At 52.4% G+C, this 13807-nt stretch overlaps 1 protein-coding gene across 1 annotated transcript in view; it reads right to left on the bottom strand.

Annotated features, from left to right (window-relative positions):
* The window catches only part of SLIT3 (slit guidance ligand 3), a 513545-nt gene that overhangs the window by 138567 nt on the left and 361171 nt on the right, over window positions 1-13807 (bottom strand). The window lies entirely within an intron of this gene.

Raw genomic sequence — 13807 nt, 5'->3', positions numbered from 1 at the left:
CCTGCCTGTGGTGTACAATTTCTTCATCCGAACGTTCCTTACCCGGCTCATAAACCCTCGGGACTCCCTACACTATGAATGGCAACAGCACAATCCCAGTAATATCTGCATATACTGTCTATTTACTATTTTTAGGTCATGTATTGGGCTGAGCGCCTTCAGTGCCTTAGCCCAGTGGCAGCTCCCAAGAACACGACCCGTTTTACAGAAAAGGCATGTGTGGCCCCGAGGGCTCCATGTCTCAGCTCGGCTCCGCGCCGAGGCCTGTCACGCACGGGGACTGCAGGCCAGGCTGCGTCTCTGTGAACAGCCCGGACCCCTCAGCAGGGCGCTGCCCGACACCCCTCTACACAACACGTGGACGCAGCGAGTACTCATAGGTTTTCATGCCTCACTCACGCCGGCCGGTCCTGCCCCCTCCTTTGTTTGGGGACTCTCTTCCCCTGCCAGCAAGTCCCTCCTCCGGGGCCATACCTTCTACGACACCTTCCTGCACAGACTCAAACAAAGTGAACTCTTCTCCGGAAACCCACCTGGTCCTTTGGCCATCCCTCCATTAAAGCACTTATCTCCCAGCTGTGGGACTAGTTTCAAACAAATGAGGAAACCAAGGCTCAGAGAGGTTGTGTAGCATCATCCAGGGAACTCAGCAACACATTAGAAAGTCAGGCTCCAATGGCGTTCCTGTTCCGGGAGCCAGCGGGCTCACCCACCTTCTCATCCCGCTGCCTCTGACTTTCCGAGGGCAAAGAGGGGCACACTGTGCTATGACTGCATCACGGTCGGACTCCGTTATCTGAGGCCAGGATGAAGCTGGCCAAGAAAGTCAAGGTTTCTGTCTTGGCATTCGCCACTGGGACCCCATTGCTTTCACTGGCTAGCTGGCATTCTTACCCAGGAGGTGGCAGGTGAGGGCAGCACACTCCACAGTGTCCCCTCACTGTCCCCTGTGTTCTCCATCAGATTCCCTGGGGGTCCTGGGACATTTGACTTCCCCAGGATCGCTGGGGAAAGCTGACTGATTCGAGTTGCAGTGGCTGGGATGATGGGCAGGCACCTGCCCCACACCCTAAGGAGGTGACTGGTCACCGGGACAGGAAGGGTGGGACTCTGACCGAGCTGGTCCGCACAGTGCTTTCTTGAGCAGGTGAGAAACGGCTCTCTTTCCTCCAGGCAAGTGGCAAACGGCAGGGATTTTATCACTCCTTCCTGGGCGTGGCCTTCCCCTGTGGTGGCACAGGCCTGCCTTCCTGAAACTGGGCAGCTCGAACAAGGTTGGGTGCCAGGATGTGCAGGGTCAGTGGCCATTAGCAAGGCATCACTCAGAGGTATCTTTGTGGTAGCAGAAGCCAATTAAAATGTGTCTTGTAAGCTCAGCGTAAGGGGGATATCAAGGTCCCTGTAATTAGCTGCTGGAAAAAGCCCATCAAAACAGCACCTGGGCAGCGCCGAAAACTGCATTTGGCTCACACGCAGAGGGGAAATACCCCCGAAAAAGGCCAGCTTCTTCTTCTGTACTATTACTTCTAATGAGTAATGAATGCCTGGACTCTCTGGCAAGAGAGGAACAGGGGCGAGATCGGCCTTGCTCCCACCCGCACCTGCCCCATGGTGCCTGGCACACAGGAGGTGCTCCGTGCAAACCTTGTGGGGGCACAGTGTGGCGCCTTACACCCACAAGGGCAGCTGCACCTGCCCGCACCGCTGGTGGGAAGTCAAACGGGCAGTAGTGTGGAAAATGACGTGGTTCTCAAGTGTGCGCCACGGAGCACATAGACGACCCTGCAGCTGTAGTGTGGGGGACAGACCTGAGAGAGCCGGGACGGGCGCACAGACAAAGCTCGCACACGAATGTCCACGGCATCGTTACTCTTAGTAGCCGAAGGCAGCAGTGACCCAGATGTCCACCAGCGGGCGGATGGGTGGATGAACAAATGGTGGGGTACACCTAATGTGGAGTACTATTCTACCCCAAAAAGGGGTGAAATGCCCACACATGCTCCAACGTGAACCTTGGAGACATTATGCGAAGTGAAAGGGCCAGACACGAAAGGACGCATCTGGTATCAGCCGACTCACGGGAACTGTCAGGTCATCTTTGGAAACAGAAGATAGATTAGAAGTTGCCGGGGAGTAAAGGGGGAACGGGGAGTGACTCCTTTATTTTTTATCGATGAAAATGGTGGTTACACAACATTGGAAATATACTAAGTGCTGCTGAATGGTGCCCTTTAAATGGCAAATTCTGTTACCTCGACTTTACCTAAAAAACAAAGGGGAGCTCACTCTTTCCGTGACAAGGAGGACCTTTAGGAGAGAGGCTCATTGTCAGGGTGGTTTTCCTGAGATTACAGCACAAAGGAAGGCGGGGAAGCCCCCGCCGGATCCCCCACCGGGCACCCTCAGGCTGCAAGCCCCAGTCTGTCTGGTGGGAACAGCTGTGCCTTGGCATTGGAAGAGCAACGAGAATGAAGGAGAGAAACTGGGCGGGATCCAGTGCACCTACTTTGGGGGATTATTTATAGCAAGTTTTAAAACTCTCCTAGCTTGCTTTGGGGAAACCAGCAATCACTCCACACTCAGGAAAAAAAAAAAGTGGTTTAAGCAAAGAGAAGGAAGTCGGTAAAACAGACGGAAGGCGGGGAAAATCACCTGCTCGACTCCCAAGTCAAATATAAAATGTGGGATTAGCCACTCTTTTCTAAAAAGTCATTTTTTATTTTTCAGCTCCAGTTGCCATACAGTATTCTATCAGTTTCAGGTGTACACTGCAGTGATGAGATAGCACGTAACTTACTATGGAACAGCCCCGATGAACCTTCTGTATTTTCCATGCCCCTGCTCACCCCGGGCCCCGAGTAGCGCACAGGTGACTGTAGATTGGATCTGCATTTCAGAAGCCGACTTTCCCATTTTCCTTTTGCCTTTCCCCAGGTTGGTTCTTGGGTTTCCCTGTTGGTGAAGGCTCAGAGGAGGCCTGGCATTAACCTTGGGGGCAGTGAAAGGCATCTAGCTCCTGGGGAAGAACGAGGTGAAAATGCAGGGGCGGGGCATCATCTTTCCTACTGCTTAGCTCCGAGTCCTCACAGTGTCGCAGGGCCACTGGGAGCAGTCACATCGGTCTCTCTGAGCTGACTAAATTCAAAACAGCTGGACGAGGCTACAAGAACAACGTAGAGAAAGGTCCCCATGGTTCCCCCCCCCCCGGAAAAGGTTAGGGGTCAGTTCTAGCAACATGCTTCCACGTCTGGAGCCCCGAATTCTGGCTCGGGGTTGTGGCTACTGCTCTTTAGCGGGCTGCATCAAGCCTGAAGTGAGCTTCCGATTCCTCCTCTGCTTCCAGGCAAGGGAAAGAAAGACAGGGATCGCACTTCTGCACTGAGGGTAAGCAGGGTGCTGGGGAAAAAGAAATGAGTGCTTCTCTTTTCCCCGTTTGCCAGCAGGAGCGTTTTATCTGAGACGGTATGGTTTAGTGGAAAAAATTAAAAGTTTGCTTGGGAATCACATGACAAGCGCCTAGCCTCTCCGTTCTAAAACTGCCCCCTCAGTACAACAAAGGTGTGAAACAGGTGATTTCTCCTGTCGCCCTGCCCCCGACCTCCCCTCAGGGCTGCGGAGCTTCGGTCCAGCCCCGGTCCTCCTCACAGGACGGGCTTCTCTTCTGGCTGCTGCAGGCACTGGCCCAGGAGACAGAATTTGTTTTTAAGGCAGCATGTTGAGAACACAAATAGGAGTTTCTGCCTGTGGAGAACAGTGAGGATGCGGAAGTTCTGATGCATCGCAGGGTTAAACAATAAGTTCCCGAAAATGCAAGTATGAATGAAATGTGGCATTAACTTCCACCAAACTGTTCCACGGAAACGGTCCACATGCAGAACCCTCGGCTGTGCCTGTCAGGTAGAGATTCATGGAGCAATTCTTTAAAAGAAATTATGTTGATAGATTTGAGAGAGAGGGAGGGGAAGAAAGAGAGAGAAACATCGATGTAACGGAGAAAAACTGACAGTTGCTTCCCATTCCCTCCTGTTCGCAGCCCGACCTGGGACCAAACCCACAACCGAGGCATGTGCCTTGACCGGGGGTTGAACCCGCACCTGGGTTCAATTTGGCGCCTGGGATGATGCTCCAACCAACTGAGCCACCCGCCGGGGCTCGCGCAGCATTTCTCGGGTCGGACCAGCCCAGCCCTGGGGAGCTTCTGGACAGTTACGGGGATAGAACGTGGGTCGGCGGCACTGGCTCCCTCGGCCGCAGCTCTGAGTTCTCCTCTTCCCTCTCAGAAATGGCGCCTCTCTCCCTCCTGTTAGTCACAGAGACGACTTTCCGAAAGCACTCAGTAATTTTTACAGTGGCCTCAGGAAGCTACAGCTGGACGGGCCACTGACAGTGGGGACGTGGGGAGCAGGGCTTCTGGGCGCAGGAGCAGGGAAGCCACCTGTGGGTGACACCTGGAGCTGAGTGATCTGCAGAGAGGTCCTGCGAGGGACAAGGGTGGAGGACGTCTCCTAGGAGACGGATCTTTTCAAGATCCGCCACTGACAGCCCTTAGCAATGGGCCCCCTCTCCCTTCAGAGACAACCTTCGGACTTGAACTACTCTTTCTGGCAAGCCCACCCTTGTTTTACATCCCGGCCAGAGGCAAGTTCCCGCAGGGCCCTTGGTTTGGGAAGCGCAAGGCACTTGGAGGTTGGACCCGAGGGGGAAAATGCTCATTTCCAGGTCAACAGTGTTGTTTTCTGCCCCCAGAGGGTCCCCTGACCTCTGTGCACGGAGTCCCCTCGAGGGACTCCCTTGCTGGACGGGAACCCAGAGCCTTCTCAAGCCTGCGCCTGATGAAACCAGTGTGTGTTCTTACACTTTCTCAAGCTCCCTAATTCCATTTTTTCCCCTTAAAAAATTCCTTTTCAAATTTGCCCACTCGAGGTCTCCATGTTCCTCTGAAGTCCCTCACATCCGTTCCTGGGCCCTCACGCTGGGTGCTGGCCTCAGCAGAGGACACAACACATGCACACCCCAATATACTGGGGTGCCCGGGGCTCGGGGTTTGCACATGACATGTGGATGGGTGACCGCCGCTGCCCAGAGTGGTCTCCCGGCCGAGCACAGACGCGGCCTGGGGCGGGGTGAGCCCGGGACTCCGGCCACCCCGAATGGTGCCGCCTGCCAGGCTCCACGACCGAGAAGTCGGGACGCACGTGAGCAGAGGAGAAGTTTGCCAGGCAGAGCTAACATTTCCCTGGGGAGTGATGGATAGTCACTTTGGAACCATTTCCTGAGCAGACTTTCCCTTTGGTCAGCACCGCAGTGGGTGCGGGGGGGTCTCTTTCCATCACGATGTCTCTGCAAACCTCTCCGAGAAGAGCACAGCCCCAGAACTGTGTCTGCACAAAAGGTCTGCATTAACCGTAATGAAGCAAATGACAAAATCAATAAAGCAGGAATCGGCGTGGCTGTCATAAAGATGATGTAAATCCAGGGTTCACGATGGTTATGGAGCTATTTAGAATTGTAATTAAAACCAGCACCATTTTTTCAAGATAAAAGCCCCTTTGACAACCATAAATGCAAGCTACAGGAAATTTTCAACAAATATATTCAAAATTAATGTATGGCACAGAGATGGCATAAATTAGCTGGGGATGATCCATAAGCCCAGGCTTTGGGATGTAAGAGCAAGTAAAGAGAATTCGATTTCACATTTGGTTTTCCAGCAATGTGGTTTTCAATTTTAATCAAGTTAAAGCTTGACAGAGCACTTAGAGACCCTGAGTGAGCGGCACGGTTCTGACAGCCACTTCTCAGTGAGACTGAAGCGCCGTCCCTGTATTTGCCCAACTGCGGATCTGACGGCATGTGCCATTTCATGCACCCCACATATTTCGGAGAAACATATGGGCAGGAGTGTGTGTGTGTGTGCAGGGAACACAACCCTTTTGTTTACTTGGGAGTGAGAATAGAAAGAGATCAGAGAGGAAGGGGAGGAAGTAAGCAAGTCGTCCAGCCCTAAGGACTGTTCTGGGACTTACTTTTTAAGCCCTGATTATAAAGCATAACACTGAGACATCCTGGGAACGCCCACCTGCTCACCTCCCTATCCATTCACCGGAGCATCACTGTCTGCTTTCAGGTCATCAGCGCTACCACCTGCTGTGGCCCCCAGCCCTGCTGAAGGAGACCCCAGCCCTCGGGGGATGAGCACGGCCACGGATGCCGTGGGATGTCGGCGTTGGGTCGTCAGGCCCAAACCCACCATTTGTAAAAGAGGAAGGTGAGGAGAAGAGAGAGGAAAGTTACTTAAGGTCCTGGGATGGCATTTGGCAGAGCAATCAGGACCTGACCATGAACCCCTTAGGTCACACGCTCCTCAGAGAGAGAACAGCATACAATAATACACCCGTGGGAAAAAACAAGACAGTAAATGAGACTAAATTGCATCTGTCAAGTCTAAAATGTCCCTAGAATTCAGGGGTGCTTGGTTCTTCCCATCCATTTTGTCCTTCAAGGTCAGGATTGAGGAGTCCCAGGAACTTAGGGGTGTATCATCATTATTTTGTGTTTTTGTATTTTATGAGTTTGACATCTTGGTGGGGGGCAGGGTGTGAGGGGGCGGAGCTTGCTGACTAGGGATAGACTGCCCTTCCCAGAGCTAGTTAATTCCTAGAGATAGGAAACAACTTGGCAGTGAACCTGTCACTCATATCCTAACCAACCAATCCTGAGTCCATACCCCCAACCACCTCCTTTCTCTGACACACACCAAGCAATCGGCTCCCTTCCCTACACCACCCTGGGCCAGGCCTCAGGCCACTGGGCGCAGCTGCTAAACCCCAAGGCCCTTGGGAATGACTCAGCCCAGCCCAGCCCTACCTGTTCACCCTGCCCTGCCTGGCTTTTCCCAAGGAAACCTCAATGAAGGCTGCTGCCCGCTCTCTCCCTGGCCCCTGCTCCTCCCCCTTGCTTCGTGGCTCCCTGGGTGGTCCCGCATGCATGCGGTTTGCCTCTCATGGGCAGCACTCTGGGTCACAGGGAACTTTCCTTCCAACGGCCCTCATTTCCCCGTGTTACCAAGCAGTCGCCTTTGTAAATTGAGACCCAGGCTCAGGTCAAAGGGATCCAGGTTTTGGTCACGACTTCTGCCCACCGTCTGAATGATCCTAGACAAGTTGAATCACCACATTAAAAAAAAAAAAAAAAGAGGTGTGGGCTGTATTTCCCTGGCAAGTCTCTGACTAATTCTACCTCCTCGATTCAACGGGCAAAGAGGCTGCATGCGTGGGCGACCACACGCCGGCCAAACCGCCCATTATAAAAGCACAGCTCGTACCTCTCTCAGTAGTAAGGGAGCAAAGACGGGACTTCATTTCAGGAAATCTAATTGAATTAAGGAGCTGACTCCAGAAAAGGGTCTTGGATTGAGAGTCCACTGAGAAGGCTGGTCTTCTGCCACGAACAACCCAGCAGGGGAAATCTGCACACACACGACTCAGTTGTACTGGGTGACGGAGGGTCCCAGGCTGTGTCTGGGCATCTTAATTGCTGGCAAGGTGCAGACACTTTGAGCCTACTTCCCGATGGACCCAAATGAAAACGTTCAGTGCCAGCCCTCGTTTTACAATGACTTGCAACAGGTAAAGAGCACCCAGCAAAGGTCCGATTCAAACAGTTCAACTTCGGAGACACCAAGAAGACCCTCAAAAGTCAAAGCAGGAACCCCTAGTTGGGAGGCCTTGGGGTTTCGTGTACAGGGCAAAGATGAACACTTTTTAACATTAGCTGCTGTCTCGTGGCAGCGGGAGCATAAGAGATGTAACCAGGAGAGACTGGCCTTCGCTTTAGAAGAACAGAAAAGCACCGTTTCTTAAGCAGGCTTACAGCTGAGAATCCTGGCTTTGTGGCCTGTGTAGCTTTCCTGTAGCTGGGAACAAAACATGCCCAGGGTCCAGTTTATCCCTGCGGAATATTTAAAATAGGGCATGGGCAGTAAAGGGCAGATGGAAAGGAACAGGCGGGGGCAGAAGGGCACTTCTGGAAAAGCCCTTTTGTTTCTATCCCTATGAAATGTCTTCAAGTTCCGGCGATGTGGCGAACACTTCAGAAACAGATTCTGTTCATTGAGGTTTTACTGCCTGGCAATGTCCTGGTCCCAGTATTGCTCTAGGCTGAGTCACTACCATGCAGCCACACCCTCCTCCCCACCCATTTCTCTCTGGTCCATGGCTGCTAAAGGTCCTTTAAGGGAAAGTTTTGACTTCCCTATTGTCTGGCACGCTTCAGGGGAAGGAAGAGAAAAATGACCCCCAAGGGACACCCACAGTATAAGACCAACGGGAAGTGCTCACACCTCCAAAACAAAGGCCGTCTGTTTCCACCACGGAGTTAGACTTGCAGACAGCTACAGAGTGACTCAACACTGCTGTCTCCGCAATGAAGCCAGGCGCCGGCTTCTTTCCGTGGGTGACTGCGCAGAGCCGGGAGCGCACTCTGAATTTGGGTGCGGAATCTTTTTGTAGAAGGAAGAGAGCAAACACGTGCGGGGTGGTGAGCTGAGTACGCTGAACTAGACAGAAGCAAAATTCAGCCGGTGATCTAATTGACATTTTACTTGGGCAAGAGAACTGGGGATGGCCCCACGACAGGCAAATTCATTTTCCAAAGGTCACACATGGGGTTGGCCGCTGGTGATTCGTTGTTGAAACATATCTCAGGGCCGGTCAAGGCCACAGTCAGAGATACCCATGGAATACAAATAATTCCCCTCAGTCAAAACTGTCAGGCAACCCCCTGGGTCAGTGCGGTGGCGCTTATGAAAATGGTAACGATCACAGTGGTAAGTGACAGAGGGTCAGCTGTGACAGATACGGGTGGCATGAGGCCTGGCCGGCTCAGTAGTCTTACGAGTTCTCGCTCAGAAAACAAGCACACGCCTGTATTTCGTGCAAGGGAATGACACGAAACTGGTGTGTTCCCATTCTTGGGGCTGAGATCAGATGGGTTTCTTGAACTCACACATTTCTTACACATGTGAGTACAGGCATGTGAAAAAGGGAAGTTCGGAGAGCAGCCGAGAGACTGGAGTTGACAGGCGACCCCCTCCCCTGCCTCCCTCCAGTCTGTGCTTTGCTTTTCCAGTGGCAATGATTAGAGTTGTCTATAAATTTGTCCACAAACATTTCACTTATAGAAAAGCACCTGAGAACTACAAGCATGCTGTTTTAAAGCAAGCATGGTAGGAAACTGTAGCGACCTGCCTGTACCTTCTTTTCCCATTTATCAGCATCGGAGGCTGTCCTGTGTCATATATAAAGATCAGCCTCTTTGCTCCTAACTACCCCGTAACAGTCCCATAAATGACACGCCACGATTCATTCCACCGGCTTCCTGCTGATGGGCTTCAGGGCACTCCCGAGACATTTCTCTACAAATGATGCTCACATACACCTTTTCTGGGTTTGTAGACATTTATCTTTAAAATACAGGGTGAGGAAAAGGAGGTTCGCAGTTGTTTGGATGGAAAGTAATACAATAATTAATAAACAATAATGCAAAAATAAACGTGGTGTTTTGCATACTTACAACTGTAAACCTCCTTTTGCCCCATGCTGTAAATTTACAAAAGTTCAATCGGTAGATTAAGGAGTATGTTTATTTTCAATTTTTTAAAAGATTTTATTTTATATATATATATATAATAATAAATATATATATATTTTAGAAAGAAGTGAAGGGAAGGAGAAAGAGAGAGGAACATCGATATGAGAAAAACATCAACCTGCTGCTTCAGGCACATGACCTGACCAGGACCAAACCCTCAACCCAGGCCTATGCCCCGACTGGGAATCAAACCAGTGACCTTTTGCTTTGCTGGACGATGCCCAGCGCGATGAGCCACACTGGTCAGGGCTGTGTGTTTCCAATTTTCATAGCTATGGCCAGATTGCGTGATAAGGGTGTTATACAAAGTGACATCCCCATTACTGGTGCAAAGTTCAGCCTCCTACAGATTCCTACCAAGCCCCCAGAAGAGGAAATCTCTCTAACCGCGTCTATCGCACGGGGCGAGGTGGGGGCCCTGCTGCGGAGTGAAGTCGGCTGTGGCCACACTGTTGATTAAGGCTTTCTTCCCCAGCTGCATCAGCTCTCTAAACAATGGGCCGCAGGCCAGGTTCCCCCTGCTCTGGTCCTCGTCATTAAGTAATGTGTGCTCATCGCAGAAGTATTGGAAAACGGATAACATAAAAGAAAATCCCTCTTAGGTTATTTCCCCATGAGAAATGAAATGTAGGTGCACGTCCGTAGCGGTTTCGGTCATAATAATCAAAATTTGGAGACAACCCTAGTGCCTGTCGGCAGGGGAACGGATACGCAGATTGGGCTGCAGTCCTACAGCCGAACAGAACACATCACTGAAGAGAGCAAGGCGCGGGGGGGGGGGGGGGGGAGCTGGGCGGCAGGGCGGCACGCTGCCGGGCCGTTGCATGAGCTAGGTCCTCGGGCGGCGCTGCAGGGACAGGAAGCAGGCTGGTGGCTGCCGGGTGGAGGCAAGGGACAGGCCCAGGACAGGGCACGGGCTCCGCGGGGGGCGTCTGGGCGCCGGTTACGTGACCGCGTGCCGGTTACGTGACTGCGCGCTTGTCGAAATGCGCCCAACCGCACGGTTAGTGTGGGCGCATCTTACAGGAGGTGGAAAACACCCGATACACCCGATTGCAAAAGTTAAAATCACCTAAACTCCTCCCATCTGCAGGCAGCCTCGGTCAGGACCTTGGTGGTTGTCTTTCGGACTTTGCTTCCCACTGCAAATACGCAGTCATATGTTAAATGCTCTTTCCATTTTATTTTTTAATAAGTGGGGACATATGATTTGATAACCCAATTTTTAAAAATAATCTTATGATACGTTGGCTACATCCCAAAGAGTCTCATTCCTTGTCTCGGAGTCTCCTTTCTGCTCAGCCCAGCCGGGGATAAGGGCAGAGTGAACGGGTTTGAGGAAGTGCTGTGAGCTTCAGCCTCTGTTGTTTAATGTGCCTTTTTTCTTTCTCTCTTAAATGTGTGGATTAAATCGGCCTTGGGCGGATGGCAACCCTCTGACTGCCCTCCCTGGGGTCCCGGTTTCATTCACAGCTTGTAGGACCCTCATGGGGAGGAAGCCCCAGAAAGTCTCCAAGGAAAACCAGAGGTCCTCCCCCTGCGCTGTCTGGGAAACAGAAGCCCCAGTGACTGACAGGGAAGCTTTGTTCCTGGGCTTCGCTCCAGAGGAGCCTCTCCCAGCGCTCCCCCCACTGACAACATTCCAAGGGGCTGACAAATTAAGAGCAACAAAGACTCGGGCCTTGGGCACAGAAGGAGTCGCAGTGAGACACAGCCACAGACTCGCTGGCCCCAGAGGCCCCCAGGCAGAGACCGAGTGGGTCGCCAGACACTCGCTTGGCAGGCCCGCTTGGTTCTGGGTCCTCCGGGCCTCTGAACTCTCATTTTAATTCTAGCCCAATTTCCTACTATTGTTTTAAGAGTAGTTGACAGTTTGCGTCAGAGTAACCTGTGGTTCAAATTTCGGCTCTGCTGTGTGGTCTTGGCAAACTACCGAACCTTGCTGAGTCTCCATTTCTCACCTATAAAAGAGGATTAACCCCACCTACTCTCCTGGGTTGTTATAACAATTAGGTGAAATGATGATAATAATTAACATTTCAAGTGCTAGCTACTCTACAAACATTATCTAATATAGGTACTCCTTTTAGTTTCCATGAAAAAATAAAAACAAGCTTGGAGAAGTTAGCAATTTGCTCGTGACCAGTGAGGAGGGTGGGACTCAAGCCAGACTTCGCTCATTCAATGCCAAGTCCTTAGTCAGCATGGCCAGCGCTTCCCAAACGTCATAGGATCCGCTGGAGATCAGGTTAAAAACACAAATCCCGAGCCTCGACCAGAACTTGTGATTCACTCACTCAGTTACTAGCAGGACTCAGCAACCTGTATTCTTAATGAGGTCCAGGAGACTTAGAAGCAGGTGGTCTTCCATTCACGTTTTGGAAACCACACACAGTTGTAATAAAATAATGCAGTTATCACTTCCACAATTACTACTCTAAAAGCAAAGGGACAGAAGGAGGGCGGGGACCACAGGACTGTGAGTGCTGGGCTCTGGCTGGTTTTCAAAGAACAGGCCGCTGGTGACAGGGTGGAGACGGTGCTGGGGACAGGGGAGGCCCAGAGGCTCTCCTCTCCGCACAGGCCGATCCGTGTATCCTGGACCAGGAGCCAAGCCAAAGGACGTGCCGGTCTATTGGGATTTGGAGGCTTTGGGACGCTCCAGTGAAGATGGCTGCTGGGGTGTGACTTTGAAAAACCACGACAAAGTCACCCACTTCGGGAATGGGCTGGGGCCACCCTCTACTGATGCAGCAAATGCAATTCCTGATGGAGTATTTGGCCTGAAAACACTATGGGCTGCAAATGAAATGCAAGTTCGGGTCCAGGGTCAGCGCTCTGCCTAGCACAGTTGACTGTGATGTGATGTCAGGTGTGTCTGTCCCTGGACCTGTCTGTCTCCAGCTATCTGGACTGCCACCGCAAGAGTCACTCTTCCAGGGCCTTTGGAGACCGGCGGACTTTCGCTGGCTTTCGGGATCACGGTGAAACATTACCAACTCCTGCCAACACGTTAGCAAGGATGAGATTACAGACACACGAGGATTTGAAAAAAAATGCTCAGACCCTTCCCTTCCTTCCATCCCTGAGGCGGGTTCTCCCGGGGGGTGGGGTGGGAGGCACCTTCTGACGCCTGGGGTGCGCTCTGGCCCACAGGTGGTGTGATGGAGCCGGTCCTGTGGATCCGCAGTGGATCCAACGGTTTGAGCTCGATGCAAACGTTTCAAAGTCAGGAGATTTCACACAGAAATCTACAGTTGCTTCTCTTAGAAAGATGAACAGAAATTGTCGTGGCCCTGCCCACGTGCACCGGCTGGAGCTGACTGGCAGTGACGGTGCCCATGAGCCAGGCTCGTGTCACCACGCTCTGGACTTGCCGAACGGCACTGGGGCTGAGTCCCAGGTCATCTGTCGCTCACAGCACGAGAGTCTGCGGTCCCCCATGGAAGGGCTTGTCGTCAGTACCCTGGGTCCGAGAGGACGACCCAACCAGCGCCAGAGGCTCCCTCTCCAGCCCGTACGCCGCCGTCCGAGTGTGAGAGAACCTCTGCCTCCAGGAAGATGGGAGGACGTGTTAGGAAGGGGTGGCTATTCATATGTGCTGAGCATCTACTTGGTGCCACACCCTGTCTGAAGTCCCGTCCGCGTGCCATGTCACTTAGCGCTCACGTGAAAATTGGTGGCTTAGTGAATGGTCACTCATCTTCCTTTTACTGAAAAGGAAATGAAGGCTTCGGTGGCGCACAAAGACAGAGACCACACCCCCCAGCTATTCTGCCGGAGGCCGGTGCTCCCTCCTTTAAGATGGCTCTGCACGACGTGGGACCCCGCAGGGGTGTCCGGCTTCCTGGCGTCTCTGTGTCACACAGGAAGAAGAGGGGTTGCCCGGGGCCACGCATTCAGTACACCGTGACACACAATCACGAATGCATCTCATAACGTTTTAAGTAAATTCATGACTTTGTGTATCCTGGGTGGCATGTGGCCCTCAGGCCACAGGCTGGACACCCCTGGGGGGGACCAAGCTTGTCGGACCACAGAAGCAGGCCAGCTGGGGACAGGAGCACACGTGGCATCTCTGAGGGGCACGCGGGGACTCAGCTCAGGTCGGTCGTGGCCACGCAGGACGGAGCATCCAGTGGTAACACGTCTGGTT

Source organism: Artibeus jamaicensis, unplaced genomic scaffold (assembly GCF_021234435.1).
Source record: "Artibeus jamaicensis isolate MK-2021 breed Jamaican fruit bat unplaced genomic scaffold, CSHL_Jam_final scaffold_3151, whole genome shotgun sequence".
Taxonomy (NCBI): domain Eukaryota; kingdom Metazoa; phylum Chordata; class Mammalia; order Chiroptera; family Phyllostomidae; genus Artibeus; species Artibeus jamaicensis.
The sequence above is the reverse complement of the archived record's forward strand: the minus strand, read 5'-3'. Positions and strand labels throughout refer to the sequence as shown.